This window comes from Salvelinus alpinus, chromosome 26 (genome assembly GCF_045679555.1).
Source record: "Salvelinus alpinus chromosome 26, SLU_Salpinus.1, whole genome shotgun sequence".
NCBI classification, from domain to species: Eukaryota; Metazoa; Chordata; class Actinopteri; order Salmoniformes; family Salmonidae; genus Salvelinus; species Salvelinus alpinus.
This window is the reverse complement of record NC_092111.1, coordinates 15948679-15975646: the sequence shown is the minus strand read 5'-3', so window position 1 is coordinate 15975646 and position 26968 is coordinate 15948679. Positions and strand designations below refer to the sequence as shown.

The window sequence follows — 26968 nt, the reverse complement described above, 5'->3', positions numbered from 1 at the left end:
TGTTAATCTTTTAGAAACACCTGGATGGCAGTGTGTTTAAGGCGTTAGACTCATGATCGAAATTAAAATGTCCTTGTTGGTTCGAAACCTACATCTGGTAGAATGTTTGATTTGGATGTAATCAAGTTTCATTTACATATTGTCTGGATCAAAGCCAAAAGATCTGACTGTGTGCTCCTTATTCCATTTTGACTGGGCACTCGATTTCATTTACTTTACACCAGGATGGCCGAGAGGTTAAGGCGTTGGACTTAAGATCCAATGGACATATGTCCTCGTGGGTTCGAACCCCACTCCTGGTAGAAGTTTATCTTTGATTTGGATGTTATCAATTGTTTGGATCAAAGCTGAAAGAATTGACTTTGTTCCCCTTATTCCGCCTTGACTAAGCAAGTGTTTATCCTTTAAAAACACAAAAGATGGCTGAGTGGTTAAGGTGTTAGAGTCATTATCAACTTAATTATTATTCTTCTTGCTTCGAAACCCCGTTCTTGTATTAAGTTTGATTTGGATGTCAACAAGTCTCGTTTAGATATTGTCTGGCTCAAAGCCAAAAGAACTGACTGTGTGCTCCTCATTCCAATTTCACTGGGCTCTTGATGATACTTTACTTACACCAGGATGGCTGAGTTGTTTAGACTGTTGGAATAAAAATCTGACGAACAGTATGTTTTTGTGGGTACCAACCCCATTCCTGGAAAAAGCTTACTTAGGATGTAATCAACCCTCATTTCACTCATTTACATTTAGCGTGGATCAAATCTGAAAGAAATGACTATGACAAGTTCTTCCATTTTTGACTCAGCTCTTGTTAATCTTTTAGAAACACCTGGATGGCAGTGTGTTTAAGGCGTTAGACTCATGATCGAAATTAAAATGTCCTTGTTGGTTCGAAACCTACATCTGGTAGAATGTTTGATTTGGATGTAATCAAGTTTCATTTACATATTGTCTGGATCAAAGCCAAAAGATCTGACTGTGTGCTCCTTATTCCATTTTGACTGGGCACTCGATTTCATGGTCTTTACACCAGGATGGCCGAGAGGTTAAGGCGTTGGACTTAAGATCCAATGGACATATGTCCTCGTGGGTTCGAACCCCACTCCTGGTAGAAGTTTATCTTTGATTTGGATGTTATCAATTGTTTGTATCAAAGCTGAAAGAATTGACTTTGTTCCCCTTATTCCGCCTTGACTAAGCAAGTGTTTATCCTTGAGTGGTTAAGGTGTTAGAGTCATTATCAACTTAATTATTATTCTTCTTGCTTCGAAACCCCGTTCTTGTATTAAGTTTGATTTGGATGTCAACAAGTCTCGTTTAGATATTGTCTGGCTCAAAGCCAAAAGAACTGACTGTGTGCTCCTCATTCCAATTTCACTGGGCTCTTGATGATACTTTACTTACACCAGGATGGCTGAGTTGTTTAGACTGTTGGAATAAAAATCTGACGAACAGTATGTTTTTGTGGGTACCAACCCCATTCCTGGAAAAAGCTTACTTAGGATGTAATCAACCCTCATTTCACTCATTTACATTTAGCGTGGATCAAATCTGAAAGAAATGGCTATGACAAGTTCTTCCATTTTTGACTCAGCTCTTGTTAATCTTTTAGAAACACCTGGATGGCAGTGTGTTTAAGGCGTTAGACTCATGATCGAAATTAAAATGTCCTTGTTGGTTCGAAACCTACATCTGGTAGAATGTTTGATTTGGATGTAATCAAGTTTCATTTACATATTGTCTGGATCAAAGCCAAAAGATCTGACTGTGTGCTCCTTATTCCATTTTGACTGGGCACTCGATTTCATGGTACTTTACACCAGGATGGCCGAGAGGTTAAGGCGTTGGACTTAAGATCCAATGGACATATGTCCTCGTGGGTTCGAACCCCACTCCTGGTAGAAGTTTATCTTTGATTTGGATGTTATCAATTGTTTGGATCAAAGCTGAAAGAATTGACTTTGTTCCCCTTATTCCGCCTTGACTAAGCAAGTGTTTATCCTTTAAAAACACAAAAGATGGCTGAGTGGTTAAGGTGTTAGAGTCATTATCAACTTAATTATTATTCTTCTTGCTTCGAAACCCCGTTCTTGTATTAAGTTTGATTTGGATGTCAACAAGTCTCGTTTAGATATTGTCTGGCTCAAAGCCAAAAGAACTGACTGTGTGCTCCTCATTCCAATTTCACTGGGCTCTTGATGATACTTTACTTACACCAGGATGGCTGAGTTGTTTAGACTGTTGGAATAAAAATCTGACGAACAGTATGTTTTTGTGGGTACCAACCCCATTCCTGGAAAAAGCTTACTTAGGATGTAATCAACCCTCATTTCACTCATTTACATTTAGCGTGGATCAAATCTGAAAGAAATGACTATGACAAGTTCTTCCATTTTTGACTCAGCTCTTGTTAATCTTTTAGAAACACCTGGATGGCAGTGTGTTTAAGGCGTTAGACTCATGATCGAAATTAAAATGTCCTTGTTGGTTCGAAACCTACATCTGGTAGAATGTTTGATTTGGATGTAATCAAGTTTCATTTACATATTGTCTGGATCAAAGCCAAAAGATCTGACTGTGTGCTCCTTATTCCATTTTGACTGGGCACTCGATTTCATGTTCTTTACACCAGGATGGCCGAGAGGTTAAGGCGTTGGACTTAAGATCCAATGGACATATGTCCTCGTGGGTTCGAACCCCACTCCTGGTAGAAGTTTATCTTTGATTTGGATGTTATCAATTGTTTGTATCAAAGCTGAAAGAATTGACTTTGTTCCCCTTATTCCGCCTTGACTAAGCAAGTGTTTATCCTTGAGTGGTTAAGGTGTTAGAGTCATTATCAACTTAATTATTATTCTTCTTGCTTCGAAACCCCGTTCTTGTATTAAGTTTGATTTGGATGTCAACAAGTCTCGTTTAGATATTGTCTGGCTCAAAGCCAAAAGAACTGACTGTGTGCTCCTCATTCCAATTTCACTGGGCTCTTGATGATACTTTACTTACACCAGGATGGCTGAGTTGTTTAGACTGTTGGAATAAAAATCTGACGAACAGTATGTTTTTGTGGGTACCAACCCCATTCCTGGAAAAAGCTTACTTAGGATGTAATCAACCCTCATTTCACTCATTTACATTTAGCGTGGATCAAATCTGAAAGAAATGACTATGACAAGTTCTTCCATTTTTGACTCAGCTCTTGTTAATCTTTTAGAAACACCTGGATGGCAGTGTGTTTAAGGCGTTAGACTCATGATCGAAATTAAAATGTCCTTGTTGGTTCGAAACCTACATCTGGTAGAATGTTTGATTTGGATGTAATCAAGTTTCATTTACATATTGTCTGGATCAAAGCCAAAAGATCTGACTGTGTGCTCCTTATTCCATTTTGACTGGGCACTCGATTTCATGTTCTTTACACCAGGATGGCCGAGAGGTTAAGGCGTTGGACTTAAGATCCAATGGACATATGTCCTCGTGGGTTCGAACCCCACTCCTGGTAGAAGTTTATCTTTGATTTGGATGTTATCAATTGTTTGGATCAAAGCTGAAAGAATTGACTTTGTTCCCCTTATTCCGCCTTGACTAAGCAAGTGTTTATCCTTTAAAAACACAAAAGATGGCTGAGTGGTTAAGGTGTTAGAGTCATTATCAACTTAATTATTATTCTTCTTGCTTCGAAACCCCGTTCTTGTATTAAGTTTGATTTGGATGTCAACAAGTCTCGTTTAGATATTGTCTGGCTCAAAGCCAAAAGAACTGACTGTGTGCTCCTCATTCCAATTTCACTGGGCTCTTGATGATACTTTACTTACACCAGGATGGCTGAGTTGTTTAGACTGTTGGAATAAAAATCTGACGAACAGTATGTTTTTGTGGGTACCAACCCCATTCCTGGAAAAAGCTTACTTAGGATGTAATCAACCCTCATTTCACTCATTTACATTTAGCGTGGATCAAATCTGAAAGAAATGACTATGACAAGTTCTTCCATTTTTGACTCAGCTCTTGTTAATCTTTTAGAAACACCTGGATGGCAGTGTGTTTAAGGCGTTAGACTCATGATCGAAATTAAAATGTCCTTGTTGGTTCGAAACCTACATCTGGTAGAATGTTTGATTTGGATGTAATCAAGTTTCATTTACATATTGTCTGGATCAAAGCCAAAAGATCTGACTGTGTGCTCCTTATTCCATTTTGACTGGGCACTCGATTTCATGGTCTTTACACCAGGATGGCCGAGAGGTTAAGGCGTTGGACTTAAGATCCAATGGACATATGTCCTCGTGGGTTCGAACCCCACTCCTGGTAGAAGTTTATCTTTGATTTGGATGTTATCAATTGTTTGTATCAAAGCTGAAAGAATTGACTTTGTTCCCCTTATTCCGCCTTGACTAAGCAAGTGTTTATCCTTGAGTGGTTAAGGTGTTAGAGTCATTATCAACTTAATTATTATTCTTCTTGCTTCGAAACCCCGTTCTTGTATTAAGTTTGATTTGGATGTCAACAAGTCTCGTTTAGATATTGTCTGGCTCAAAGCCAAAAGAACTGACTGTGTGCTCCTCATTCCAATTTCACTGGGCTCTTGATGATACTTTACTTACACCAGGATGGCTGAGTTGTTTAGACTGTTGGAATAAAAATCTGACGAACAGTATGTTTTTGTGGGTACCAACCCCATTCCTGGAAAAAGCTTACTTAGGATGTAATCAACCCTCATTTCACTCATTTACATTTAGCGTGGATCAAATCTGAAAGAAATGGCTATGACAAGTTCTTCCATTTTTGACTCAGCTCTTGTTAATCTTTTAGAAACACCTGGATGGCAGTGTGTTTAAGGCGTTAGACTCATGATCGAAATTAAAATGTCCTTGTTGGTTCGAAACCTACATCTGGTAGAATGTTTGATTTGGATGTAATCAAGTTTCATTTACATATTGTCTGGATCAAAGCCAAAAGATCTGACTGTGTGCTCCTTATTCCATTTTGACTGGGCACTCGATTTCATGGTCTTTACACCAGGATGGCCGAGAGGTTAAGGCGTTGGACTTAAGATCCAATGGACATATGTCCTCGTGGGTTCGAACCCCACTCCTGGTAGAAGTTTATCTTTGATTTGGATGTTATCAATTGTTTGTATCAAAGCTGAAAGAATTGACTTTGTTCCCCTTATTCCGCCTTGACTAAGCAAGTGTTTATCCTTTAAAAACACAAAAGATGGCTGAGTGGTTAAGGTGTTAGAGTCATTATCAACTTAATTATTATTCTTCTTGCTTCGAAACCCCGTTCTTGTATTAAGTTTGATTTGGATGTCAACAAGTCTCGTTTAGATATTGTCTGGCTCAAAGCCAAAAGAACTGACTGTGTGCTCCTCATTCCAATTTCACTGGGCTCTTGATGATACTTTACTTACACCAGGATGGCTGAGTTGTTTAGACTGTTGGAATAAAAATCTGACGAACAGTATGTTTTTGTGGGTACCAACCCCATTCCTGGAAAAAGCTTACTTAGGATGTAATCAACCCTCATTTCACTCATTTACATTTAGCGTGGATCAAATCTGAAAGAAATGGCTATGACAAGTTCTTCCATTTTTGACTCAGCTCTTGTTAATCTTTTAGAAACACCTGGATGGCAGTGTGTTTAAGGCGTTAGACTCATGATCGAAATTAAAATGTCCTTGTTGGTTCGAAACCTACATCTGGTAGAATGTTTGATTTGGATGTAATCAAGTTTCATTTACATATTGTCTGGATCAAAGCCAAAAGATCTGACTGTGTGCTCCTTATTCCATTTTGACTGGGCACTCGATTTCATGGTCTTTACACCAGGATGGCCGAGAGGTTAAGGCGTTGGACTTAAGATCCAATGGACATATGTCCTCGTGGGTTCGAACCCCACTCCTGGTAGAAGTTTATCTTTGATTTGGATGTTATCAATTGTTTGTATCAAAGCTGAAAGAATTGACTTTGTTCCCCTTATTCCGCCTTGACTAAGCAAGTGTTTATCCTTGAGTGGTTAAGGTGTTAGAGTCATTATCAACTTAATTATTATTCTTCTTGCTTCGAAACCCCGTTCTTGTATTAAGTTTGATTTGGATGTCAACAAGTCTCGTTTAGATATTGTCTGGCTCAAAGCCAAAAGAACTGACTGTGTGCTCCTCATTCCAATTTCACTGGGCTCTTGATGATACTTTACTTACACCAGGATGGCTGAGTTGTTTAGACTGTTGGAATAAAAATCTGACGAACAGTATGTTTTTGTGGGTACCAACCCCATTCCTGGAAAAAGCTTACTTAGGATGTAATCAACCCTCATTTCACTCATTTACATTTAGCGTGGATCAAATCTGAAAGAAATGACTATGACAAGTTCTTCCATTTTTGACTCAGCTCTTGTTAATCTTTTAGAAACACCTGGATGGCAGTGTGTTTAAGGCGTTAGACTCATGATCGAAATTAAAATGTCCTTGTTGGTTCGAAACCTACATCTGGTAGAATGTTTGATTTGGATGTAATCAAGTTTCATTTACATATTGTCTGGATCAAAGCCAAAAGATCTGACTGTGTGCTCCTTATTCCATTTTGACTGGGCACTCGATTTCATGGTCTTTACACCAGGATGGCCGAGAGGTTAAGGCGTTGGACTTAAGATCCAATGGACATATGTCCTCGTGGGTTCGAACCCCACTCCTGGTAGAAGTTTATCTTTGATTTGGATGTTATCAAATGTCCTTTCACTCATTTGAAATTTGTTTGGATCAAAGCTGAAAGAATTGACTTTGTTCCCCTTATTCCGCCTTGACTAAGCAAGTGTTTATCCTTTAAAAACACAAAAGATGGCTGAGTGGTTAAGGTGTTAGAGTCATTATCAACTTAATTATTATTCTTCTTGCTTCGAAACCCCGTTCTTGTATTAAGTTTGATTTGGATGTCAACAAGTCTCGTTTAGATATTGTCTGGCTCAAAGCCAAAATAACTGACTGTGTGCTCCTCATTCCAATTTCACTGGGCTCTTGATGATACTTTACTTACACCAGGATGGCTGAGTTGTTTAGACTGTTGGAATAAAAATCTGACGAACAGTATGTTTTTGTGGGTACCAACCCCATTCCTGGAAAAAGCTTACTTAGGATGTAATCAACCCTCATTTCACTCATTTACATTTAGCGTGGATCAAATCTGAAAGAAATGACTATGACAAGTTCTTCCATTTTTGACTCAGCTCTTGTTAATCTTTTAGAAACACCTGGATGGCAGTGTGTTTAAGGCGTTAGACTCATGATCGAAATTAAAATGTCCTTGTTGGTTCGAAACCTACATCTGGTAGAATGTTTGATTTGGATGTAATCAAGTTTCATTTACATATTGTCTGGATCAAAGCCAAAAGATCTGACTGTGTGCTCCTTATTCCATTTTGACTGGGCACTCGATTTCATGGTCTTTACACCAGGATGGCCGAGAGGTTAAGGCGTTGGACTTAAGATCCAATGGACATATGTCCTCGTGGGTTCGAACCCCACTCCTGGTAGAAGTTTATCTTTGATTTGGATGTTATCAATTGTTTGTATCAAAGCTGAAAGAATTGACTTTGTTCCCCTTATTCCGCCTTGACTAAGCAAGTGTTTATCCTTGAGTGGTTAAGGTGTTAGAGTCATTATCAACTTAATTATTATTCTTCTTGCTTCGAAACCCCGTTCTTGTATTAAGTTTGATTTGGATGTCAACAAGTCTCGTTTAGATATTGTCTGGCTCAAAGCCAAAAGAACTGACTGTGTGCTCCTCATTCCAATTTCACTGGGCTCTTGATGATACTTTACTTACACCAGGATGGCTGAGTTGTTTAGACTGTTGGAATAAAAATCTGACGAACAGTATGTTTTTGTGGGTACCAACCCCATTCCTGGAAAAAGCTTACTTAGGATGTAATCAACCCTCATTTCACTCATTTACATTTAGCGTGGATCAAATCTGAAAGAAATGGCTATGACAAGTTCTTCCATTTTTGACTCAGCTCTTGTTAATCTTTTAGAAACACCTGGATGGCAGTGTGTTTAAGGCGTTAGACTCATGATCGAAATTAAAATGTCCTTGTTGGTTCGAAACCTACATCTGGTAGAATGTTTGATTTGGATGTAATCAAGTTTCATTTACATATTGTCTGGATCAAAGCCAAAAGATCTGACTGTGTGCTCCTTATTCCATTTTGACTGGGCACTCGATTTCATGGTCTTTACACCAGGATGGCCGAGAGGTTAAGGCGTTGGACTTAAGATCCAATGGACATATGTCCTCGTGGGTTCGAACCCCACTCCTGGTAGAAGTTTATCTTTGATTTGGATGTTATCAATTGTTTGTATCAAAGCTGAAAGAATTGACTTTGTTCCCCTTATTCCGCCTTGACTAAGCAAGTGTTTATCCTTGAGTGGTTAAGGTGTTAGAGTCATTATCAACTTAATTATTATTCTTCTTGCTTCGAAACCCCGTTCTTGTATTAAGTTTGATTTGGATGTCAACAAGTCTCGTTTAGATATTGTCTGGCTCAAAGCCAAAAGAACTGACTGTGTGCTCCTCATTCCAATTTCACTGGGCTCTTGATGATACTTTACTTACACCAGGATGGCTGAGTTGTTTAGACTGTTGGAATAAAAATCTGACGAACAGTATGTTTTTGTGGGTACCAACCCCATTCCTGGAAAAAGCTTACTTAGGATGTAATCAACCCTCATTTCACTCATTTACATTTAGCGTGGATCAAATCTGAAAGAAATGGCTATGACAAGTTCTTCCATTTTTGACTCAGCTCTTGTTAATCTTTTAGAAACACCTGGATGGCAGTGTGTTTAAGGCGTTAGACTCATGATCGAAATTAAAATGTCCTTGTTGGTTCGAAACCTACATCTGGTAGAATGTTTGATTTGGATGTAATCAAGTTTCATTTACATATTGTCTGGATCAAAGCCAAAAGATCTGACTGTGTGCTCCTTATTCCATTTTGACTGGGCACTCGATTTCATGGTCTTTACACCAGGATGGCCGAGAGGTTAAGGCGTTGGACTTAAGATCCAATGGACATATGTCCTCGTGGGTTCGAACCCCACTCCTGGTAGAAGTTTATCTTTGATTTGGATGTTATCAATTGTTTGGATCAAAGCTGAAAGAATTGACTTTGTTCCCCTTATTCCGCCTTGACTAAGCAAGTGTTTATCCTTGAGTGGTTAAGGTGTTAGAGTCATTATCAACTTAATTATTATTCTTCTTGCTTCGAAACCCCGTTCTTGTATTAAGTTTGATTTGGATGTCAACAAGTCTCGTTTAGATATTGTCTGGCTCAAAGCCAAAATAACTGACTGTGTGCTCCTCATTCCAATTTCACTGGGCTCTTGATGATACTTTACTTACACCAGGATGGCTGAGTTGTTTAGACTGTTGGAATAAAAATCTGACGAACAGTATGTTTTTGTGGGTACCAACCCCATTCCTGGAAAAAGCTTACTTAGGATGTAATCAACCCTCATTTCACTCATTTACATTTAGCGTGGATCAAATCTGAAAGAAATGACTATGACAAGTTCTTCCATTTTTGACTCAGCTCTTGTTAATCTTTTAGAAACACCTGGATGGCAGTGTGTTTAAGGCGTTAGACTCATGATCGAAATTAAAATGTCCTTGTTGGTTCGAAACCTACATCTGGTAGAATGTTTGATTTGGATGTAATCAAGTTTCATTTACATATTGTCTGGATCAAAGCCAAAAGATCTGACTGTGTGCTCCTTATTCCATTTTGACTGGGCACTCGATTTCATGGTCTTTACACCAGGATGGCCGAGAGGTTAAGGCGTTGGACTTAAGATCCAATGGACATATGTCCTCGTGGGTTCGAACCCCACTCCTGGTAGAAGTTTATCTTTGATTTGGATGTTATCAATTGTTTGTATCAAAGCTGAAAGAATTGACTTTGTTCCCCTTATTCCGCCTTGACTAAGCAAGTGTTTATCCTTGAGTGGTTAAGGTGTTAGAGTCATTATCAACTTAATTATTATTCTTCTTGCTTCGAAACCCCGTTCTTGTATTAAGTTTGATTTGGATGTCAACAAGTCTCGTTTAGATATTGTCTGGCTCAAAGCCAAAAGAACTGACTGTGTGCTCCTCATTCCAATTTCACTGGGCTCTTGATGATACTTTACTTACACCAGGATGGCTGAGTTGTTTAGACTGTTGGAATAAAAATCTGACGAACAGTATGTTTTTGTGGGTACCAACCCCATTCCTGGAAAAAGCTTACTTAGGATGTAATCAACCCTCATTTCACTCATTTACATTTAGCGTGGATCAAATCTGAAAGAAATGGCTATGACAAGTTCTTCCATTTTTGACTCAGCTCTTGTTAATCTTTTAGAAACACCTGGATGGCAGTGTGTTTAAGGCGTTAGACTCATGATCGAAATTAAAATGTCCTTGTTGGTTCGAAACCTACATCTGGTAGAATGTTTGATTTGGATGTAATCAAGTTTCATTTACATATTGTCTGGATCAAAGCCAAAAGATCTGACTGTGTGCTCCTTATTCCATTTTGACTGGGCACTCGATTTCATGGTCTTTACACCAGGATGGCCGAGAGGTTAAGGCGTTGGACTTAAGATCCAATGGACATATGTCCTCGTGGGTTCGAACCCCACTCCTGGTAGAAGTTTATCTTTGATTTGGATGTTATCAATTGTTTGTATCAAAGCTGAAAGAATTGACTTTGTTCCCCTTATTCCGCCTTGACTAAGCAAGTGTTTATCCTTGAGTGGTTAAGGTGTTAGAGTCATTATCAACTTAATTATTATTCTTCTTGCTTCGAAACCCCGTTCTTGTATTAAGTTTGATTTGGATGTCAACAAGTCTCGTTTAGATATTGTCTGGCTCAAAGCCAAAAGAACTGACTGTGTGCTCCTCATTCCAATTTCACTGGGCTCTTGATGATACTTTACTTACACCAGGATGGCTGAGTTGTTTAGACTGTTGGAATAAAAATCTGACGAACAGTATGTTTTTGTGGGTACCAACCCCATTCCTGGAAAAAGCTTACTTAGGATGTAATCAACCCTCATTTCACTCATTTACATTTAGCGTGGATCAAATCTGAAAGAAATGGCTATGACAAGTTCTTCCATTTTTGACTCAGCTCTTGTTAATCTTTTAGAAACACCTGGATGGCAGTGTGTTTAAGGCGTTAGACTCATGATCGAAATTAAAATGTCCTTGTTGGTTCGAAACCTACATCTGGTAGAATGTTTGATTTGGATGTAATCAAGTTTCATTTACATATTGTCTGGATCAAAGCCAAAAGATCTGACTGTGTGCTCCTTATTCCATTTTGACTGGGCACTCGATTTCATGGTCTTTACACCAGGATGGCCGAGAGGTTAAGGCGTTGGACTTAAGATCCAATGGACATATGTCCTCGTGGGTTCGAACCCCACTCCTGGTAGAAGTTTATCTTTGATTTGGATGTTATCAATTGTTTGTATCAAAGCTGAAAGAATTGACTTTGTTCCCCTTATTCCGCCTTGACTAAGCAAGTGTTTATCCTTGAGTGGTTAAGGTGTTAGAGTCATTATCAACTTAATTATTATTCTTCTTGCTTCGAAACCCCGTTCTTGTATTAAGTTTGATTTGGATGTCAACAAGTCTCGTTTAGATATTGTCTGGCTCAAAGCCAAAAGAACTGACTGTGTGCTCCTCATTCCAATTTCACTGGGCTCTTGATGATACTTTACTTACACCAGGATGGCTGAGTTGTTTAGACTGTTGGAATAAAAATCTGACGAACAGTATGTTTTTGTGGGTACCAACCCCATTCCTGGAAAAAGCTTACTTAGGATGTAATCAACCCTCATTTCACTCATTTACATTTAGCGTGGATCAAATCTGAAAGAAATGACTATGACAAGTTCTTCCATTTTTGACTCAGCTCTTGTTAATCTTTTAGAAACACCTGGATGGCAGTGTGTTTAAGGCGTTAGACTCATGATCGAAATTAAAATGTCCTTGTTGGTTCGAAACCTACATCTGGTAGAATGTTTGATTTGGATGTAATCAAGTTTCATTTACATATTGTCTGGATCAAAGCCAAAAGATCTGACTGTGTGCTCCTTATTCCATTTTGACTGGGCACTCGATTTCATGGTCTTTACACCAGGATGGCCGAGAGGTTAAGGCGTTGGACTTAAGATCCAATGGACATATGTCCTCGTGGGTTCGAACCCCACTCCTGGTAGAAGTTTATCTTTGATTTGGATGTTATCAATTGTTTGTATCAAAGCTGAAAGAATTGACTTTGTTCCCCTTATTCCGCCTTGACTAAGCAAGTGTTTATCCTTGGAGTGGTTAAGGTGTTAGAGTCATTATCAACTTAATTATTATTCTTCTTGCTTCGAAACCCCGTTCTTGTATTAAGTTTGATTTGGATGTCAACAAGTCTCGTTTAGATATTGTCTGGCTCAAAGCCAAAATAACTGACTGTGTGCTCCTCATTCCAATTTCACTGGGCTCTTGATGATACTTTACTTACACCAGGATGGCTGAGTTGTTTAGACTGTTGGAATAAAAATCTGACGAACAGTATGTTTTTGTGGGTACCAACCCCATTCCTGGAAAAAGCTTACTTAGGATGTAATCAACCCTCATTTCACTCATTTACATTTAGCGTGGATCAAATCTGAAAGAAATGACTATGACAAGTTCTTCCATTTTTGACTCAGCTCTTGTTAATCTTTTAGAAACACCTGGATGGCAGTGTGTTTAAGGCGTTAGACTCATGATCGAAATTAAAATGTCCTTGTTGGTTCGAAACCTACATCTGGTAGAATGTTTGATTTGGATGTAATCAAGTTTCATTTACATATTGTCTGGATCAAAGCCAAAAGATCTGACTGTGTGCTCCTTATTCCATTTTGACTGGGCACTCGATTTCATGGTCTTTACACCAGGATGGCCGAGAGGTTAAGGCGTTGGACTTAAGATCCAATGGACATATGTCCTCGTGGGTTCGAACCCCACTCCTGGTAGAAGTTTATCTTTGATTTGGATGTTATCAATTGTTTGTATCAAAGCTGAAAGAATTGACTTTGTTCCCCTTATTCCGCCTTGACTAAGCAAGTGTTTATCCTTGAGTGGTTAAGGTGTTAGAGTCATTATCAACTTAATTATTATTCTTCTTGCTTCGAAACCCCGTTCTTGTATTAAGTTTGATTTGGATGTCAACAAGTCTCGTTTAGATATTGTCTGGCTCAAAGCCAAAATAACTGACTGTGTGCTCCTCATTCCAATTTCACTGGGCTCTTGATGATACTTTACTTACACCAGGATGGCTGAGTTGTTTAGACTGTTGGAATAAAAATCTGACGAACAGTATGTTTTTGTGGGTACCAACCCCATTCCTGGAAAAAGCTTACTTAGGATGTAATCAACCCTCATTTCACTCATTTACATTTAGCGTGGATCAAATCTGAAAGAAATGACTATGACAAGTTCTTCCATTTTTGACTCAGCTCTTGTTAATCTTTTAGAAACACCTGGATGGCAGTGTGTTTAAGGCGTTAGACTCATGATCGAAATTAAAATGTCCTTGTTGGTTCGAAACCTACATCTGGTAGAATGTTTGATTTGGATGTAATCAAGTTTCATTTACATATTGTCTGGATCAAAGCCAAAAGATCTGACTGTGTGCTCCTTATTCCATTTTGACTGGGCACTCGATTTCATGGTCTTTACACCAGGATGGCCGAGAGGTTAAGGCGTTGGACTTAAGATCCAATGGACATATGTCCTCGTGGGTTCGAACCCCACTCCTGGTAGAAGTTTATCTTTGATTTGGATGTTATCAATTGTTTGTATCAAAGCTGAAAGAATTGACTTTGTTCCCCTTATTCCGCCTTGACTAAGCAAGTGTTTATCCTTGAGTGGTTAAGGTGTTAGAGTCATTATCAACTTAATTATTATTCTTCTTGCTTCGAAACCCCGTTCTTGTATTAAGTTTGATTTGGATGTCAACAAGTCTCGTTTAGATATTGTCTGGCTCAAAGCCAAAAGAACTGACTGTGTGCTCCTCATTCCAATTTCACTGGGCTCTTGATGATACTTTACTTACACCAGGATGGCTGAGTTGTTTAGACTGTTGGAATAAAAATCTGACGAACAGTATGTTTTTGTGGGTACCAACCCCATTCCTGGAAAAAGCTTACTTAGGATGTAATCAACCCTCATTTCACTCATTTACATTTAGCGTGGATCAAATCTGAAAGAAATGGCTATGACAAGTTCTTCCATTTTTGACTCAGCTCTTGTTAATCTTTTAGAAACACCTGGATGGCAGTGTGTTTAAGGCGTTAGACTCATGATCGAAATTAAAATGTCCTTGTTGGTTCGAAACCTACATCTGGTAGAATGTTTGATTTGGATGTAATCAAGTTTCATTTACATATTGTCTGGATCAAAGCCAAAAGATCTGACTGTGTGCTCCTTATTCCATTTTGACTGGGCACTCGATTTCATGGTCTTTACACCAGGATGGCCGAGAGGTTAAGGCGTTGGACTTAAGATCCAATGGACATATGTCCTCGTGGGTTCGAACCCCACTCCTGGTAGAAGTTTATCTTTGATTTGGATGTTATCAATTGTTTGTATCAAAGCTGAAAGAATTGACTTTGTTCCCCTTATTCCGCCTTGACTAAGCAAGTGTTTATCCTTGAGTGGTTAAGGTGTTAGAGTCATTATCAACTTAATTATTATTCTTCTTGCTTCGAAACCCCGTTCTTGTATTAAGTTTGATTTGGATGTCAACAAGTCTCGTTTAGATATTGTCTGGCTCAAAGCCAAAAGAACTGACTGTGTGCTCCTCATTCCAATTTCACTGGGCTCTTGATGATACTTTACTTACACCAGGATGGCTGAGTTGTTTAGACTGTTGGAATAAAAATCTGACGAACAGTATGTTTTTGTGGGTACCAACCCCATTCCTGGAAAAAGCTTACTTAGGATGTAATCAACCCTCATTTCACTCATTTACATTTAGCGTGGATCAAATCTGAAAGAAATGACTATGACAAGTTCTTCCATTTTTGACTCAGCTCTTGTTAATCTTTTAGAAACACCTGGATGGCAGTGTGTTTAAGGCGTTAGACTCATGATCGAAATTAAAATGTCCTTGTTGGTTCGAAACCTACATCTGGTAGAATGTTTGATTTGGATGTAATCAAGTTTCATTTACATATTGTCTGGATCAAAGCCAAAAGATCTGACTGTGTGCTCCTTATTCCATTTTGACTGGGCACTCGATTTCATTTACTTTACACCAGGATGGCCGAGAGGTTAAGGCGTTGGACTTAAGATCCAACTGGACATATGTCCTCGTGGGTTCGAACCCCACTCCTGGTAGAAGTTTATCTTTGATTTGGATGTTATCAATTGTTTGGATCAAAGCTGAAAGAATTGACTTTGTTCCCCTTATTCCGCCTTGACTAAGCAAGTGTTTATCCTTGAGTGGTTAAGGTGTTAGAGTCATTATCAACTTAATTATTATTCTTCTTGCTTCGAAACCCCGTTCTTGTATTAAGTTTGATTTGGATGTCAACAAGTCTCGTTTAGATATTGTCTGGCTCAAAGCCAAAAGAACTGACTGTGTGCTCCTCATTCCAATTTCACTGGGCTCTTGATGATACTTTACTTACACCAGGATGGCTGAGTTGTTTAGACTGTTGGAATAAAAATCTGACGAACAGTATGTTTTTGTGGGTACCAACCCCATTCCTGGAAAAAGCTTACTTAGGATGTAATCAACCCTCATTTCACTCATTTACATTTAGCGTGGATCAAATCTGAAAGAAATGACTATGACAAGTTCTTCCATTTTTGACTCAGCTCTTGTTAATCTTTTAGAAACACCTGGATGGCAGTGTGTTTAAGGCGTTAGACTCATGATCGAAATTAAAATGTCCTTGTTGGTTCGAAACCTACATCTGGTAGAATGTTTGATTTGGATGTAATCAAGTTTCATTTACATATTGTCTGGATCAAAGCCAAAAGATCTGACTGTGTGCTCCTTATTCCATTTTGACTGGGCACTCGATTTCATGTTCTTTACACCAGGATGGCCGAGAGGTTAAGGCGTTGGACTTAAGATCCAATGGACATATGTCCTCGTGGGTTCGAACCCCACTCCTGGTAGAAGTTTATCTTTGATTTGGATGTTATCAATTGTTTGTATCAAAGCTGAAAGAATTGACTTTGTTCCCCTTATTCCGCCTTGACTAAGCAAGTGTTTATCCTTGAGTGGTTAAGGTGTTAGAGTCATTATCAACTTAATTATTATTCTTCTTGCTTCGAAACCCCGTTCTTGTATTAAGTTTGATTTGGATGTCAACAAGTCTCGTTTAGATATTGTCTGGCTCAAAGCCAAAATAACTGACTGTGTGCTCCTCATTCCAATTTCACTGGGCTCTTGATGATACTTTACTTACACCAGGATGGCTGAGTTGTTTAGACTGTTGGAATAAAAATCTGACGAACAGTATGTTTTTGTGGGTACCAACCCCATTCCTGGAAAAAGCTTACTTAGGATGTAATCAACCCTCATTTCACTCATTTACATTTAGCGTGGATCAAATCTGAAAGAAATGGCTATGACAAGTTCTTCCATTTTTGACTCAGCTCTTGTTAATCTTTTAGAAACACCTGGATGGCAGTGTGTTTAAGGCGTTAGACTCATGATCGAAATTAAAATGTCCTTGTTGGTTCGAAACCTACATCTGGTAGAATGTTTGATTTGGATGTAATCAAGTTTCATTTACATATTGTCTGGATCAAAGCCAAAAGATCTGACTGTGTGCTCCTTATTCCATTTTGACTGGGCACTCGATTTCATGGTCTTTACACCAGGATGGCCGAGAGGTTAAGGCGTTGGACTTAAGATCCAATGGACATATGTCCTCGTGGGTTCGAACCCCACTCCTGGTAGAAGTTTATCTTTGATTTGGATGTTATCAATTGTTTGTATCAAAGCTGAAAGAATTGACTTTGTTCCCCTTATTCCGCCTTGACTAAGCAAGTGTTTATCCTTGAGTGGTTAAGGTGTTAGAGTCATTATCAACTTAATTATTATTCTTCTTGCTTCGAAACCCCGTTCTTGTATTAAGTTTGATTTGGATGTCAACAAGTCTCGTTTAGATATTGTCTGGCTCAAAGCCAAAAGAACTGACTGTGTGCTCCTCATTCCAATTTCACTGGGCTCTTGATGATACTTTACTTACACCAGGATGGCTGAGTTGTTTAGACTGTTGGAATAAAAATCTGACGAACAGTATGTTTTTGTGGGTACCAACCCCATTCCTGGAAAAAGCTTACTTAGGATGTAATCTCTCTCCTCTGCTCTCATCCTTCTAGACCTATTGGCTGCCTTTGATACTGTGAACCATCAGATCCTCCTCTCCACCCTCTCCGAGCTGGGCATCTCCGGCGCGGCCCACGCTTGGATTGCGTCCTACCTGACAGGTCGCTCCTACCAGGTGGCGTGGCGAGAATCTGTCTCCGCACCACGTGCTCTCACCACTGGTGTCCCCCAGGGCTCTGTTTTAGGCCCTCTCCTATTCTCGCTATACACCAAGTCACTTGGCTCTGTCATATCCTCACATGGTCTCTCCTATCATTGCTATGCAGACGACACACAATTAATCTTCTCCTTTCCCCCCTCTGATAACCAGGTGGCGAATCGCATCTCTGCATGTCTGCCAGACATATCAGTGTGGATGACGGATCACCACCTCAAGCTGAACCTCGGCAAGACGGAGCTGCTCTTCCTCCCGGGGAAGGACTGCTCGTTCCATGATCTCGCCATCACGGTTGACAACTCCATTGTGTCCTCCTCCCAGAGTGCTAAGAACCTTGGCGTGATCCTGGACAACACCCTGTCGTTCTCAACTCACATCAAGGCGGTGACCCGTTCCTGTAGGTTCATGCTCTACAACATTCGCAGAGTACGACCCTGCCTCACACAGGAAGCGGCGCAGGTCCTAATCCAGGCACTTGTCATCTCCCGTCTGGATTACTGCAACTCGCTGTTTGCTGGGCTCCCTGCCTGTGCCATTAAACCCCTACAACTCATCCAGAACGCCGCAGCCCGTCTGGTGTTCAACCTTCCCAAGTTCTCTCACGTCACCCCGCTCCTCCGCTCTCTCCACTGGCTTCCAGTTGAAGCTCGCATCCGCTACAAGACCATGGTGCTTGCCTACGGAGCTGTGAGGGGAACGGCACCTCCGTACCTTCAGGCTCTGATCAGGCCCTACACCCAAACAAGGGCACTGCGTTCATCCACCTCTGGCCTGCTCGCCTCCCTACCTCTGAGGAAGTACAGTTCCCGCTCAGCCCAGTCAAAACTGTTCGCTGCTCTGGCACCCCAATGGTGGAACAAACTCCCTCACGACGCCAGGTCAGCGGAGTCAATCACCACCTTCCGGAGACACCTGAAACCCCACCTCTTTAAGGAATACCTAGGATAGGATAAAGTAATCCTTCTAACCCCCCCCTCCCCCTTAAAAGACTGAGATGCACTATTGTAAAGTGGTTGTTCCACTGGATATCATAAGGTGAATGCACCAATTTGTAAGTCGCTCTGGATAAGAGCGTCTGCTAAATGACTTAAATGTAAATGTAATCAACCCTCATTTCACTCATTTACATTTAGCGTGGATCAAATCTGAAAGAAATGACTATGACAAGTTCTTCCATTTTTGACTCAGCTCTTGTTAATCTTTTAGAAACACCTGGATGGCAGTGTGTTTAAGGCGTTAGACTCATGATCGAAATTAAAATGTCCTTGTTGGTTCGAAACCTACATCTGGTAGAATGTTTGATTTGGATGTAATCAAGTTTCATTTACATATTGTCTGGATCAAAGCCAAAAGATCTGACTGTGTGCTCCTTATTCCATTTTGACTGGGCACTCGATTTCATGGTCTTTACACCAGGATGGCCGAGAGGTTAAGGCGTTGGACTTAAGATCCAATGGACATATGTCCTCGTGGGTTCGAACCCCACTCCTGGTAGAAGTTTATCTTTGATTTGGATGTTATCAATTGTCCATTCACTCATTTGAAATTTGTTTGGATCAAAGCTGAAAGAATTGACTTTGTTCCCCTTATTCCGCCTTGACTAAGCAGGTGTTTATCCTTTAAAAACACAAAAGATGCCTGAGTGGTTAAGGTGTTAATCATTAACAACTTAATTATTATTCTTCTTGCTTCGAAACCCCGTTCTTGTATTAAGTTTGATTTGGATGTCAACAAGTCTCGTTTAGATATTGTCTGGATCAAAGCCAAAATAACTGACTGTGTGCTCCTCATTCCAATTTCACTGGGCTCTTGATGATACTTTACTTACACCAGGATGGCTGAGTTGTTTAGACTGTTGGAATAAAAATCTGACGAACAGTATGTTTTTGTGGGTACCAACCCCATTCCTGGAAAAAGCTTACTTAGGATGTAATCAACCCTCATTTCACTCATTTACATTTAGCGTGGATCAAATCTGAAAGAAATGACTATGACAAGTTCTTCCATTTTTGACTCAGCTCTTGTTAATCTTTTAGAAACACCTGGATGGCAGTGTGTTTAAGGCGTTAGACTCATGATCGAAATTAAAATGTCCTTGTTGGTTCGAAACCTACATCTGGTAGAATGTTTGATTTGGATGTAATCAAGTTTCATTTACATATTGTCTGGATCAAAGCCAAAAGATCTGACTGTGTGCTCCTTATTCCATTTTGACTGGGCACTCGATTTCATGGTCTTTACACCAGGATGGCCGAGAGGTTAAGGCGTTGGACTTAAGATCCAATGGACATATGTCCTCGTGGGTTCGAACCCCACTCCTGGTAGAAGTTTATCTTTGATTTGGATGTTATCAATTGTTTGTATCAAAGCTGAAAGAATTGACTTTGTTCCCCTTATTCCGCCTTGACTAAGCAAGTGTTTATCCTTGAGTGGTTAAGGTGTTAGAGTCATTATCAACTTAATTATTATTCTTCTTGCTTCGAAACCCCGTTCTTGTATTAAGTTTGATTTGGATGTCAACAAGTCTCGTTTAGATATTGTCTGGCTCAAAGCCAAAAGAACTGACTGTGTGCTCCTCATTCCAATTTCACTGGGCTCTTGATGATACTTTACTTACACCAGGATGGCTGAGTTGTTTAGACTGTTGGAATAAAAATCTGACGAACAGTATGTTTTTGTGGGTACCAACCCCATTCCTGGAAAAAGCTTACTTAGGATGTAATCAACCCTCATTTCACTCATTTACATTTAGCGTGGATCAAATCTGAAAGAAATGACTATGACAAGTTCTTCCATTTTTGACTCAGCTCTTGTTAATCTTTTAGAAACACCTGGATGGCAGTGTGTTTAAGGCGTTAGACTCATGATCGAAATTAAAATGTCCTTGTTGGTTCGAAACCTACATCTGGTAGAATGTTTGATTTGAATGTAATCAAGTTTCATTTACATATTGTCTGGATCAAAGCCAAAAGATCTGACTGTGTGCTCCTTATTCCATTTTGACTGGGCACTCGATTTCATGGTCTTTACACCAGGATGGCCGAGAGGTTAAGGCGTTGGACTTAAGATCCAATGGACATATGTCCTCGTGGGTTCGAACCCCACTCCTGGTAGAAGTTTATCTTTGATTTGGATGTTATCAATTGTTTGTATCAAAGCTGAAAGAATTGACTTTGTTCCCCTTATTCCGCCTTGACTAAGCAAGTGTTTATCCTTGAGTGGTTAAGGTGTTAGAGTCATTATCAACTTAATTATTATTCTTCTTGCTTCGAAACCCCGTTCTTGTATTAAGTTTGATTTGGATGTCAACAAGTCTCGTTTAGATATTGTCTGGCTCAAAGCCAAAAGAACTGACTGTGTGCTCCTCATTCCAATTTCACTGGGCTCTTGATACTTTACTTACACCAGGATGGCTGAGTTGTTTAGACTGTTGGAATAAAAATCTGACGAACAGTATGTTTTTGTGGGTACCAACCCCATTCCTGGAAAAAGCTTACTTAGGATGTAATCAACCCTCATTTCACTCATTTACATTTAGCGTGGATCAAATCTGAAAGAAATGGCTATGACAAGTTCTTCCATTTTTGACTCAGCTCTTGTTAATCTTTTAGAAACACCTGGATGGCAGTGTGTTTAAGGCGTTAGACTCATGATCGAAATTAAAATGTCCTTGTTGGTTCGAAACCTACATCTGGTAGAATGTTTGATTTGGATGTAATCAAGTTTCATTTACATATTGTCTGGATCAAAGCCAAAAGATCTGACTGTGTGCTCCTTATTCCATTTTGACTGGGCACTCGATTTCATGGTCTTTACACCAGGATGGCCGAGAGGTTAAGGCGTTGGACTTAAGATCCAATGGACATATGTCCTCGTGGGTTCGAACCCCACTCCTGGTAGAAGTTTATCTTTGATTTGGATGTTATCAATTGTTTGTATCAAAGCTGAAAGAATTGACTTTGTTCCCCTTATTCCGCCTTGACTAAGCAAGTGTTTATCCTTGAGTGGTTAAGGTGTTAGAGTCATTATCAACTTAATTATTATTCTTCTTGCTTCGAAACCCCGTTCTTGTATTAAGTTTGATTTGGATGTCAACAAGTCTCGTTTAGATATTGTCTGGCTCAAAGCCAAAAGAACTGACTGTGTGCTCCTCATTCCAATTTCACTGGGCTCTTGATGATACTTTACTTACACCAGGATGGCTGAGTTGTTTAGACTGTTGGAATAAAAATCTGACGAACAGTATGTTTTTGTGGGTACCAACCCCATTCCTGGAAAAAGCTTACTTAGGATGTAATCAACCCTCATTTCACTCATTTACATTTAGCGTGGATCAAATCTGAAAGAAATTACTATGACAAGTTCTTCCATTTTTGACTCAGCTCTTGTTAATCTTTTAGAAACACCTGGATGGCAGTGTGTTTAAGGCGTTAGACTCATGATCGAAATTAAAATGTCCTTGTTGGTTCGAAACCTACATCTGGTAGAATGTTTGATTTGGATGTAATCAAGTTTCATTTACATATTGTCTGGATCAAAGCCAAAAGATCTGACTGTGTGCTCCTTATTCCATTTTGACTGGGCACTCGATTTCATTTACTTTACACCAGGATGGCCGAGAGGGTAAGGCGTTGGACTTAAGATCAACTGGACATATGTCCTCGTGGGTTCGAACCCCACTCCTGGTAGAAGTTTATCTTTGATTTGGATGTTATCAATTGTTTGGATCAAAGCTGAAAGAATTGACTTTGTTCCCCTTATTCCGCCTTGACTAAGCAAGTGTTTATCCTTGAGTGGTTAAGGTGTTAGAGTCATTATCAACTTAATTATTATTCTTCTTGCTTCGAAACCCCGTTCTTGTATTAAGTTTGATTTGGATGTCAACAAGTCTCGTTTAGATATTGTCTGGCTCAAAGCCAAAAGAACTGACTGTGTGCTCCTCATTCCAATTTCACTGGGCTCTTGATGATACTTTACTTACACCAGGATGGCTGAGTTGTTTAGACTGTTGGAATAAAAATCTGACGAACAGTATGTTTTTGTGGGTACCAACCCCATTCCTGGAAAAAGCTTACTTAGGATGTAATCAACCCTCATTTCACTCATTTACATTTAGCGTGGATCAAGTCTGAAAGAAATGACTATGACAAGTTCTTCCATTTTTGACTCAGCTCTTGTTAATCTTTTAGAAACACCTGGATGGCAGTGTGTTTAAGGCGTTAGACTCATGATCGAAATTAAAATGTCCTTGTTGGTTCGAAACCTACATCTGGTAGAATGTTTGATTTGGATGTAATCAAGTTTCATTTACATATTGTCTGGATCAAAGCCAAAAGATCTGACTGTGTGCTCCTTATTCCATTTTGACTGGGCACTCGATTGCATGTTCTTTACACCAGGATGGCCGAGAGGTTAAGGCGTTGGACTTAAGATCCAACGGACATATGTCCTCGTGGGTTCGAACCCCACTCCTGGTAGAAGTTTATCTTTGATTTGGATGTTATCAATTGTTTGTATCAAAGCTGAAAGAATTGACTTTGTTCCCCTTATTCCGCCTTGACTAAGCAAGTGTTTATCCTTGAGTGGTTAAGGTGTTAGAGTCATTATCAACTTAATTATTATTCTTCTTGCTTCGAAACCCCGTTCTTGTATTAAGTTTGATTTGGATGTCAACAAGTCTCGTTTAGATATTGTCTGGCTCAAAGCCAAAATAACTGACTGTGTGCTCCTCATTCCAATTTCACTGGGCTCTTGATGATACTTTACTTACACCAGGATGGCTGAGTTGTTTAGACTGTTGGAATAAAAATCTGACGAACAGTATGTTTTTGTGGGTACCAACCCCATTCCTGGAAAAAGCTTACTTAGGATGTAATCAACCCTCATTTCACTCATTTACATTTAGCGTGGATCAAATCTGAAAGAAATGGCTATGACAAGTTCTTCCATTTTTGACTCAGCTCTTGTTAATCTTTTAGAAACACCTGGATGGCAGTGTGTTTAAGGCGTTAGACTCATGATCGAAATTAAAATGTCCTTGTTGGTTCGAAACCTACATCTGGTAGAATGTTTGATTTGGATGTAATCAAGTTTCATTTACATATTGTCTGGATCAAAGCCAAAAGATCTGACTGTGTGCTCCTTATTCCATTTTGACTGGGCACTTGATTTCATGGTCTTTACACCAGGATGGCCGAGAGGTTAAGGCGTTGGACTTAAGATCCAATGGACATATGTCCTCGTGGGTTCGAACCCCACTCCTGGTAGAAGTTTATGTTTGATTTGGATGTTATCAATTGTTTGTATCAAAGCTGAAAGAATTGACTTTGTTCCCCTTATTCCGCCTTGACTAAGCAAGTGTTTATCCTTGAGTGGTTAAGGTGTTAGAGTCATTATCAACTTAATTATTATTCTTCTTGCTTCGAAACCCCGTTCTTGTATTAAGTTTGATTTGGATGTCAACAAGTCTCGTTTAGATATTGTCTGGCTCAAAGCCAAAAGAACTGACTGTGTGCTCCTCATTCCAATTTCACTGGGCTCTTGATGATACTTTACTTACACCAGGATGGCTGAGTTGTTTAGACTGTTGGAATAAAAATCTGACGAACAGTATGTTTTTGTGGGTACCAACCCCATTCCTGGAAAAAGCTTACTTAGGATGTAATCTCTCTCCTCTGCTCTCATCCTTCTAGACCTATTGGCTGCCTTTGATACTGTGAACCATCAGATCCTCCTCTCCACCCTCTCCGAGCTGGGCATCTCCGGCGCGGCCCACGCTTGGATTGCGTCCTACCTGACAGGTCGCTCCTACCAGGTGGCGTGGCGAGAATCTGTCTCCGCACCACGTGCTCTCACCACTGGTGTCCCCCAGGGCTCTGTTTTAGGCCCTCTCCTATTCTCGCTATACACCAAGTCACTTGGCTCTGTCATATCCTCACATGGTCTCTCCTATCATTGCTATGCAGACGACACACAATTAATCTTCTCCTTTCCCCCCTCTGATAACCAGGTGGCGAATCGCATCTCTGCATGTCTGCCAGACATATCAGTGTGGATGACGGATCACCACCTCAAGCTGAACCTCGGCAAGACGGAGCTGCTCTTCCTCCCGGGGAAGGACTGCTCGTTCCATGATCTCGCCATCACGGTTGACAACTCCATTGTGTCCTCCTCCCAGAGTGCTAAGAACCTTGGCGTGATCCTGGACAACACCCTGTCGTTCTCAACTCACATCAAGGCGGTGACCCGTTCCTGTAGGTTCATGCTCTACAACATTCGCAGAGTACGACCCTGCCTCACACAGGAAGCGGCGCAGGTCCTAATCCAGGCACTTGTCATCTCCCGTCTGGATTACTGCAACTCGCTGTTTGCTGGGCTCCCTGCCTGTGCCATTAAACCCCTACAACTCATCCAGAACGCCGCAGCCCGTCTGGTGTTCAACCTTCCCAAGTTCTCTCACGTCACCCCGCTCCTCCGCTCTCTCCACTGGCTTCCAGTTGAAGCTCGCATCCGCTACAAGACCATGGTGCTTGCCTACGGAGCTGTGAGGGGAACGGCACCTCCGTACCTTCAGGCTCTGATCAGGCCCTACACCCAAACAAGGGCACTGCGTTCATCCACCTCTGGCCTGCTCGCCTCCCTACCTCTGAGGAAGTACAGTTCCCGCTCAGCCCAGTCAAAACTGTTCGCTGCTCTGGCACCCCAATGGTGGAACAAACTCCCTCACGACGCCAGGTCAGCGGAGTCAATCACCACCTTCCGGAGACACCTGAAACCCCACCTCTTTAAGGAATACCTAGGATAGGATAAAGTAATCCTTCTAACCCCCCCTCCCCCTTAAAAGACTGAGATGCACTATTGTAAAGTGGTTGTTCCACTGGATATCATAAGGTGAATGCACCAATTTGTAAGTCGCTCTGGATAAGAGCGTCTGCTAAATGACTTAAATGTAAATGTAATCAACCCTCATTTCACTCATTTACATTTAGCGTGGATCAAATCTGAAAGAAATGACTATGACAAGTTCTTCCATTTTTGACTCAGCTCTTGTTAATCTTTTAGAAACACCTGGATGGCAGTGTGTTTAAGGCGTTAGACTCATGATCGAAATTAAAATGTCCTTGTTGGTTCGAAACCTACATCTGGTAGAATGTTTGATTTGGATGTAATCAAGTTTCATTTACATATTGTCTGGATCAAAGCCAAAAGATCTGACTGTGTGCTCCTTATTCCATTTTGACTGGGCACTCGATTTCATGGTCTTTACACCAGGATGGCCGAGAGGTTAAGGCGTTGGACTTAAGATCCAATGGACATATGTCCTCGTGGGTTCGAACCCCACTCCTGGTAGAAGTTTATCTTTGATTTGGATGTTATCAATTGTCCATTCACTCATTTGAAATTTGTTTGGATCAAAGCTGAAAGAATTGACTTTGTTCCCCTTATTCCGCCTTGACTAAGCAGGTGTTTATCCTTTAAAAACACAAAAGATGCCTGAGTGGTTAAGGTGTTAATCATTAACAACTTAATTATTATTCTTCTTGCTTCGAAACCCCGTTCTTGTATTAAGTTTGATTTGGATGTCAACAAGTCTCATTTAGATATTGTCTGGATCAAAGCCAAAAGATCTGACTGTGTGCTCCTTATTCCATTTTCACTGGGCTCTTGATCGTACTGTGTTTGCACAAGGATGGCTGAGTGGTTTAGTCTGTTGGAATAAAAATCCGATGAACAGTATGTTTTTGTGGGTACCAACCCCATTCCTGGAAAAAGCTTACTTAGGATGTAATCAACCCTCATTTCACTCATTTACATTTAGCGTGGATCAAATCTGAAAGAAATGACTATGACAAGTTCTTCCATTTTTGACTCAGCTCTTGTTAATCTTTTAGAAACACCTGGATGGCAGTGTGTTTAAGGCATTAGACTCATGATCGAAATTAAAATGTCCTTGTTGGTTCGAAACATCTGTCTGGTAGGTAGTTTGACTTGGATGTAATCAAGTCTCATTTAGATATTGTCTGGATCAAAGCCAAAATATCGGCCTAAGTGCTCTTTATTCAACTTTCACTGGGCTTCAGATAGTTACTTATTTGCACCAGGATGTCCGAGAGGTTAAGGCGTTGGACAAATGTCCTTGGATGTTATCAAATGCATTTCACTCGTTTGGATTTTGTGTGAATCAAAGCTGAAAGAAATGACTGTGTCCCAGGTATTCCACTTTGACTCAGCACTTGTTTATCATTTAGAAACACATAGATGGCTGAGCGGTTAAGGTGTTAGAATCAATATGAAATTATTGATTCTTCTTGTTGGTTCCAAACCCCCTTCTGGTAGAGTTTTATTTGGATGTAAACAAGTCTCATTTAGATATTGTCTAGC

General features: G+C 40.2%; 30 non-coding genes across 30 annotated transcripts; all 30 read left to right on the top strand.

Moving 5' to 3' along the window:
- Positions 1–219: 219 nt before the first annotated feature.
- trnal-uaa (transfer RNA leucine (anticodon UAA)) lies at positions 220–302 on the top strand. Its single transcript has one exon. It is a non-coding gene; the product is annotated as a tRNA-Leu (tRNA).
- A 726-nt stretch (positions 303–1028) lies between these two features.
- trnal-uaa (transfer RNA leucine (anticodon UAA)) lies at positions 1029–1111 on the top strand. Its single transcript has one exon. It is a non-coding gene; the product is annotated as a tRNA-Leu (tRNA).
- A 707-nt stretch (positions 1112–1818) lies between these two features.
- trnal-uaa (transfer RNA leucine (anticodon UAA)) lies at positions 1819–1901 on the top strand. The gene has a single exon. It is a non-coding gene; the product is annotated as a tRNA-Leu (tRNA).
- Positions 1902–2627: 726 nt separating this feature from the next.
- Positions 2628–2710, top strand: trnal-uaa (transfer RNA leucine (anticodon UAA)). The gene has a single exon. It is a non-coding gene; the product is annotated as a tRNA-Leu (tRNA).
- Positions 2711–3416: 706 nt separating this feature from the next.
- Positions 3417–3499, top strand: trnal-uaa (transfer RNA leucine (anticodon UAA)). The gene has a single exon. It is a non-coding gene; the product is annotated as a tRNA-Leu (tRNA).
- Positions 3500–4225: 726 nt separating this feature from the next.
- Positions 4226–4308, top strand: trnal-uaa (transfer RNA leucine (anticodon UAA)). The gene has a single exon. It is a non-coding gene; the product is annotated as a tRNA-Leu (tRNA).
- A 706-nt stretch (positions 4309–5014) lies between these two features.
- On the top strand, positions 5015–5097 carry trnal-uaa (transfer RNA leucine (anticodon UAA)). Its single transcript has one exon. It is a non-coding gene; the product is annotated as a tRNA-Leu (tRNA).
- A 726-nt stretch (positions 5098–5823) lies between these two features.
- On the top strand, positions 5824–5906 carry trnal-uaa (transfer RNA leucine (anticodon UAA)). The gene has a single exon. It is a non-coding gene; the product is annotated as a tRNA-Leu (tRNA).
- A 706-nt stretch (positions 5907–6612) lies between these two features.
- Positions 6613–6695, top strand: trnal-uaa (transfer RNA leucine (anticodon UAA)). The gene has a single exon. It is a non-coding gene; the product is annotated as a tRNA-Leu (tRNA).
- A 749-nt stretch (positions 6696–7444) lies between these two features.
- trnal-uaa (transfer RNA leucine (anticodon UAA)) lies at positions 7445–7527 on the top strand. The gene has a single exon. It is a non-coding gene; the product is annotated as a tRNA-Leu (tRNA).
- A 706-nt stretch (positions 7528–8233) lies between these two features.
- trnal-uaa (transfer RNA leucine (anticodon UAA)) lies at positions 8234–8316 on the top strand. Its single transcript has one exon. It is a non-coding gene; the product is annotated as a tRNA-Leu (tRNA).
- Positions 8317–9022: 706 nt separating this feature from the next.
- On the top strand, positions 9023–9105 carry trnal-uaa (transfer RNA leucine (anticodon UAA)). The gene has a single exon. It is a non-coding gene; the product is annotated as a tRNA-Leu (tRNA).
- Positions 9106–9811: 706 nt separating this feature from the next.
- trnal-uaa (transfer RNA leucine (anticodon UAA)) lies at positions 9812–9894 on the top strand. The gene has a single exon. It is a non-coding gene; the product is annotated as a tRNA-Leu (tRNA).
- A 706-nt stretch (positions 9895–10600) lies between these two features.
- On the top strand, positions 10601–10683 carry trnal-uaa (transfer RNA leucine (anticodon UAA)). Its single transcript has one exon. It is a non-coding gene; the product is annotated as a tRNA-Leu (tRNA).
- A 706-nt stretch (positions 10684–11389) lies between these two features.
- trnal-uaa (transfer RNA leucine (anticodon UAA)) lies at positions 11390–11472 on the top strand. Its single transcript has one exon. It is a non-coding gene; the product is annotated as a tRNA-Leu (tRNA).
- A 706-nt stretch (positions 11473–12178) lies between these two features.
- On the top strand, positions 12179–12261 carry trnal-uaa (transfer RNA leucine (anticodon UAA)). Its single transcript has one exon. It is a non-coding gene; the product is annotated as a tRNA-Leu (tRNA).
- Positions 12262–12968: 707 nt separating this feature from the next.
- Positions 12969–13051, top strand: trnal-uaa (transfer RNA leucine (anticodon UAA)). Its single transcript has one exon. It is a non-coding gene; the product is annotated as a tRNA-Leu (tRNA).
- Positions 13052–13757: 706 nt separating this feature from the next.
- Positions 13758–13840, top strand: trnal-uaa (transfer RNA leucine (anticodon UAA)). Its single transcript has one exon. It is a non-coding gene; the product is annotated as a tRNA-Leu (tRNA).
- Positions 13841–14546: 706 nt separating this feature from the next.
- On the top strand, positions 14547–14629 carry trnal-uaa (transfer RNA leucine (anticodon UAA)). Its single transcript has one exon. It is a non-coding gene; the product is annotated as a tRNA-Leu (tRNA).
- Positions 14630–15335: 706 nt separating this feature from the next.
- trnal-uaa (transfer RNA leucine (anticodon UAA)) lies at positions 15336–15419 on the top strand. Its single transcript has one exon. It is a non-coding gene; the product is annotated as a tRNA-Leu (tRNA).
- Positions 15420–16125: 706 nt separating this feature from the next.
- trnal-uaa (transfer RNA leucine (anticodon UAA)) lies at positions 16126–16208 on the top strand. Its single transcript has one exon. It is a non-coding gene; the product is annotated as a tRNA-Leu (tRNA).
- A 706-nt stretch (positions 16209–16914) lies between these two features.
- Positions 16915–16997, top strand: trnal-uaa (transfer RNA leucine (anticodon UAA)). The gene has a single exon. It is a non-coding gene; the product is annotated as a tRNA-Leu (tRNA).
- A 2001-nt stretch (positions 16998–18998) lies between these two features.
- trnal-uaa (transfer RNA leucine (anticodon UAA)) lies at positions 18999–19081 on the top strand. Its single transcript has one exon. It is a non-coding gene; the product is annotated as a tRNA-Leu (tRNA).
- A 747-nt stretch (positions 19082–19828) lies between these two features.
- Positions 19829–19911, top strand: trnal-uaa (transfer RNA leucine (anticodon UAA)). The gene has a single exon. It is a non-coding gene; the product is annotated as a tRNA-Leu (tRNA).
- Positions 19912–20617: 706 nt separating this feature from the next.
- trnal-uaa (transfer RNA leucine (anticodon UAA)) lies at positions 20618–20700 on the top strand. Its single transcript has one exon. It is a non-coding gene; the product is annotated as a tRNA-Leu (tRNA).
- A 703-nt stretch (positions 20701–21403) lies between these two features.
- On the top strand, positions 21404–21486 carry trnal-uaa (transfer RNA leucine (anticodon UAA)). The gene has a single exon. It is a non-coding gene; the product is annotated as a tRNA-Leu (tRNA).
- A 706-nt stretch (positions 21487–22192) lies between these two features.
- Positions 22193–22275, top strand: trnal-uaa (transfer RNA leucine (anticodon UAA)). The gene has a single exon. It is a non-coding gene; the product is annotated as a tRNA-Leu (tRNA).
- A 706-nt stretch (positions 22276–22981) lies between these two features.
- On the top strand, positions 22982–23064 carry trnal-uaa (transfer RNA leucine (anticodon UAA)). The gene has a single exon. It is a non-coding gene; the product is annotated as a tRNA-Leu (tRNA).
- Positions 23065–23770: 706 nt separating this feature from the next.
- Positions 23771–23853, top strand: trnal-uaa (transfer RNA leucine (anticodon UAA)). Its single transcript has one exon. It is a non-coding gene; the product is annotated as a tRNA-Leu (tRNA).
- A 2000-nt stretch (positions 23854–25853) lies between these two features.
- On the top strand, positions 25854–25936 carry trnal-uaa (transfer RNA leucine (anticodon UAA)). The gene has a single exon. It is a non-coding gene; the product is annotated as a tRNA-Leu (tRNA).
- The last annotated feature ends 1032 nt before the right edge of the window (positions 25937–26968 follow it).